Raw genomic sequence first — 5,356 nt, forward strand, 5'->3', positions numbered from 1 at the left:
GCAGGTCGAGGCTGCAGTGGCCGGGAGCGGCCACTGCCTTCTAATCTGGGAGACAGAGTGAGACTCCAACTCAAAAAAACCCCAAAAAAAACCACTAAGTCTCCACACCTACCTCCAACCCCCCAGTTTTCTTCCCTATAAGTAACCATGGTTACCAGGTTCTTAGCATTCCAGAGATAGTCTGTACATAGACTGCATCTTCATTCATTCATTCATTCATTCAACAAATAGTGAGTGGATACAATATGCCAGTGAAGGTGCTCTGGATACAGTCGTGAACCAAAGAGATTCCTGTACTTGTGAAGCTTACATTATAGAGGGTGGAGACAGGAGATAAACTATAAACATTTTTTTAAAAGTATACAGATGTTATTAGGTTATAGGTAGTATAGAAAAAAACAAAACAGGTGAGCTGGGGGTGGGGTGGGGGGCAGATCATGGAGGGCCCAGGTAGGTAAGAACTTGAACTTTTATGCTAAATAGAATGAAGAACTATTGCAGGACACTGAGCATGAAATGGTTTTTTGCTTGAAAGCCTCACACTGGCTGCTCTGTTGAGAACAGACTTTAGAATGAGGGTGGAACATGAGCGACCTATCAGGATAGGCACAAGGTGGACCAGACATGCTGGCGTGTGGACCAGGCTCACAGCATAGCAGTGCGGAGAAGGGGCCAGGCTCTGGGTATGTTCGTTCTTCTTAGTTGGTAACACACTGCACGCTGTTCTGCACCTTGCTTTTTTCTCTTAATACACCTACAGGATTCCAGATTCCACCAAGTACATTTAGAGCCCGTCCATTCTTTTTTATAGCAGCCTAGTACTCTATAGGACTCCAATTTAAAATTATTTTTATCCCTGGCAGCTCGGTGCTCCTCCTTAGGCACCCACAAAATGGAAGTCAGTGCCCTCGCCAGGTCCCTTCAGAGTCCCCACCCTTGCTCCAGGACACAGCAGTAGGATGGGTAAGGTTCCGAAGCCAACCAGGGAGAGGTTAGCAATGGGGGTAGTCATTCCCTTCCACTCGAATGCGGGGCTCCTTGCCTGCACCCTGCTTGGCCAGTTCCAGCCCTTCCTGACTCAGGCCCTGGCCAGCTGCCTTCTTTTCCTGTCCTAGGCCCCACTCCCACCAAGCTGAGCAGTGCCTGGGGGTGGATCCTGGAGTCTGAGGTCTGGGCACAAGGGCCTTTGCCAGGGGAGGGGACATCTGGCAAAGACCACTGGGGAAGTGGTGGGTGGAGGAGGGCAGAGCCCAGTGCTGTGGCCTGTGGTGAGATGGGTGGTGGAGAGCAGGAGGGGGAGAGGGGGGAGAGATTGCAAGTGGCCCAAGAAGAGTCCGCAGGAGAGACAACCTTGACAGTGGAAAGACTGAGGGGAGAGATAAGGAAAATAACGAAGCCTCATTCATCTACCATTCTGAGAGCACTTTTCTCACACACAGTGCTTTGAGCCTCACAAGGTCCACTGTAAAAGTAGGCAGGACAAGGGTGATCATCCCATGTAAACTGAAGGAAATAGGCCCAAGAAATGAAATGACCTGTCCAAGGTCATTTCACAGCACCCTGCAGCTGAGTAGTCATTTTCAGACCTCAGACTCAGGGCTTCTCCTAATGAGCCGGCCTCCCTCTTGGGAGCTGGTATCTGTGTGGGGATGGTGGCCTGGGAGGCAGGGCCAGGGAAGCAAAGTGAAGCGAGGTACCACCAGCCCCATCCTGCACCCACTCTGTGCTGTGCCACTTTCCACTGCAGCCCTAAGCTCCCCTTGTCCTTGGTTTCTCTGCTCAACTGGGAGTCTCAGCTAGGTAGGGCCTTTTTCACTTGATCCACACAGGCCAGCTCTTCCCTGGCTCGCTCTCCACTCCTCTAGAGGGAAAAAGAAATGTGGCAGTTTCCCCGTAAAGTTCTCTCCCCACCTGAAGCAACTCAGGATCTCAGCGTCCAAATACTCTCTCAAGAACTCACGTGGGGTGGGGGGTGGAGGCGCAAAGGGGAGCAGGGTGCCAAGACAGGGACCGGTAAAAGACCTCACCTACCCCTCGGCGCTCTGGCGCCCTCTAGTGGTCACAACGGGAAGGGGGTGGGTGAAGTAGGAATGGAGAAGACAAGGCGATGAGCTGGAAGTGACTCCCCAGTACTAGAGCAAAAGGAGAGAGGCCGGGAGCGGTGGCTCACGTCTGTGACCGTAGCACTTTGGGAGGCCGAGGCAGGAGGATCGCTTGAGCCCAGGAATTCGCGACCCGCCTGGGCAACACAGGCTACAAAAAATACCAAAACATTAGCCCGGCATGGTGCCACGTGCCTGTAGTCTCAGGAGGTTGAGGCAGAAGGATCATCTGAGTCCAGGACGTAGAGCCTGGGAGACAGAATGAGATCCCGACTCAAAAAAAAAAAAAAGACCTGATACCCAGAATTCCCGGAGGAGTACGCCTAGGACTTCAACGGCCCCAGGAGGCAGGTGAATTAGGAGGGTCACAGCGAAAGGGTCTGAGGAGCGGCATGAATAAACCAGATATCTATGCTGTCGTGCTCTTGAGAGGATCCTACATTTCCCCGGCATCACCAGGAGGCCGGCGGAAAGAGCGCGTGGAATTGTCCCGACGGGCCGGAGGCGTGGGCTCTTATTTGCGTCCTATTTGCCTCTCGCTTGCCTGAGTTATTTCCTCCTCAACAGAGAATTCCCCACCCCGTTTCCTCAGCGACTCTCGGAATCCCGAGCCTTCGCCAGCCTCGGACCGTACCCATTGCTCAGACACTCTCTGGCCCCTCAGTACCTCTCGGCCATTCACCCCCAGCCCTTGACCTACCCCAGCTTCCTAGCAGCGACCCCAACTCCCTCCTAGCTGTTGGGTTCGAGGAGCCAAGAGCCCTGCGCCTCCTGGTGGCTGGTTGCAGAGAGGCTGAGGGTAGGGGGTTCGGCTTCGCCTGCTCTGGGACGTGGAGTTTTGGGAAATGTTCCCCAGAGCTTCCTGCAGCTAAATTTACCTCCCCCGGCCCTGGGGGGCGCAGAGATCCCGGCGGCGATTAGCGCTGCGCAGCAGCCGGCTCCAACCTCGAGGCCCGGAATAGGCGCGGAGTTATAAATAGTGCCACCCGCAGGTGTGGGGGGAGTCGGCGGGAGGGGGGTACCCCTGGCGGCCACGGCCCCTTCAGGTGGGTTGGGCGGTCGCGGTGGGGCCGCTGGGGGGCGGCGGGTGTGGGGGTCTGCGGTCTGAGCGCCCCCAGCGGTTTCCTGGGCGGCGGGTTTTTCGAGGGAAGCGGAGGCAGCGAGCGGTGGGGGGAGTAGCGGGGAAGAGGTGGGCGCCCGGTGCAAGCCGACGCTCCGCTTCCAGCTCAGCCCCCCACCTTCCGAACAGGCCCCCAGACCCACTCACGCCGGAGCCGCCCAGGCAGAGCTTCGCCTCCCTTGTCGCCAGAAGTCCTCTCGCCCCAGGCTCTGCACGCATCTAACTTCTCTGCAGCTGCCCTTCGGCGCACGTGGCCCAGCCCTTCCCAGCACTTGGCCGCCCCTCCGAGTCGCTGTCCCCAGCCCCAGGTATACAGTCCTCCCAGTCGGGGCTTTCATCCCTCTCTTAGGGCCAAAACCTCACTCTCGGGGTATTTGCCCAAATCTTCCCCAAATCTTAAGTGTAGCAGGCCGCCTGGAGATCTCAGTTGGAACGTGCGGATCTGGGACGCTCCCCCATCCCCCGGAGGCCCCTGCAGGCCCCACACTTGCCCTCCAGCTCCCAGTTCCAGTCTGGGCCTGGTGGCGGGGCGGGGGCGGCTGCAGGCCCCTGGGGCCCGGCAGGGGTTTCGTGGGAGGGGGCGGAGCCCCCAGTCAGCGATTCTCGGCCGCCGCTGTCTCAGTGGTTTGGCGCGGTAAGGGGTTGAGGTAAGAGTTGGGGGCAGCAGGGAATTTCAAGTTGGGGCTCCCCCCTCCGAATCTGAGCGAGGAGGCTGGGAGCCGTCTGTATCAGAAGAAAAAGAGAAACATGGGAGGAGGGCCACTGAGAAACTAACTAACTGGAGGTTTCAGGACTGCTGGGACGGAGGCGGGGAGTGGCAGGCCAGCCGCAGAGAGACCGGGCTCTGTCCCGCGCCCGAAGAACGCGACCCCCGACAACGGGGAGTTGGGAGAGGCGAGCTCCGGGCACTGGGCACCGTCGGAGTCTCAGGACCCAAGGCCTGGTGCCAGAGAGCCCGCCCTGCTGTTGCCTCCGGAGGCCCTGGCTCTGCCCTCCCCGGGCCACGTTCCCGCACCCCCCTTTCCTTGACTATGCCCCTTGCTTCCTGAAGCAGCCCCTCTCCATGTCACTTGTGCGTCTTCCCCAGGCCAGCGCGACCCCGACGGCTGGAGTAGGAAGGGAAAAACCCCGGCCAGGACCCCACCCGCTCCAGGCCCTCGGGATCAGAATCTGTCCGGCGGGGCCGGGAAGAAAACCCGGAGCAATGACCAGCCTAGGGACCCAGGGGGACAGGGACGATAGGAAAACCTGGAGCGGATCACTCGAGCCAGAGCGCCCCGCGCCTGCTGCTACCTCCTCCTTTCTGTAGCCCCCCTAATTCTCCAGTGAGATAATGTCTGGGGCGGGGGGCTGTTTGGTTTGGCCTGAGCCCTCAGGGGCGCCTCACACTTTCCGCCCCTGGCTGGGGCACAGGGCAGCGGCCCCGAGGCTGAGTCACGGCCCGGGGGGGAGAGGGAGAAAGAGGGAGGGAGGGACCCGGACTCCGCCCCCCTGCTCGGGGATCCCGGGTCAGCCCGGGTGAGGGCCAGGGCCCCCCTGGCGCCGCCCATTGTGGTCCAACAGGTTGAGCTGGTGTCCCGCGGAGCCACCTGCTGGAAAGGGAGGGCGGCCCCCTGCGGAGGGGGGTGGGGAGAGGAAAGCGAGTCCGACCCGGTTCGGCCTGGCCTTGCCGCGGGGTAGCCGAACCTGGCTCCAGGTAGCCGGATTTGATTCCGTTTGACACTACTGGGAGGGGCCTTTGGGGCCGTAGCGCCGCAGGCCCAGTTGCAAGCGTCCCACACACGCTACCTTTCTCAGTTGAGGTGGGGGTAGGGACTGAATAGTTATCCCGGTCCCCCACAAACCCACACGTACACACATCCTAAAGCACCCAGGCTCCCTCCCCTCGCCACCTGGGTCCTTGAGCGACTCCTGGGCAAGACGTCCCCTCCTTCGTGGAGACTCAGTTTCTCTACTTAGGGAACCGGTGGGTGGAGGCGGGGAGCAAAAGCGTGAGCGCGCCTCCCCCTCTCCCTGCGCAGACAGGGCTCCTCCCCTCCGACAATGCCAAGGCCGCAGCGGGCACCGGCTACAGCACAGAGGCTGCTTGCCCGGGGCGCCGTTCCCTCCCCGCGGGGCGCCGTCACGCGTGGGG

Source organism: Carlito syrichta, unplaced genomic scaffold (assembly GCF_000164805.1).
Source record: "Carlito syrichta isolate Samal-C Ts95f unplaced genomic scaffold, Tarsius_syrichta-2.0.1 Scaffold126413, whole genome shotgun sequence".
In the NCBI taxonomy this organism is placed as follows: domain Eukaryota; kingdom Metazoa; phylum Chordata; class Mammalia; order Primates; family Tarsiidae; genus Carlito; species Carlito syrichta.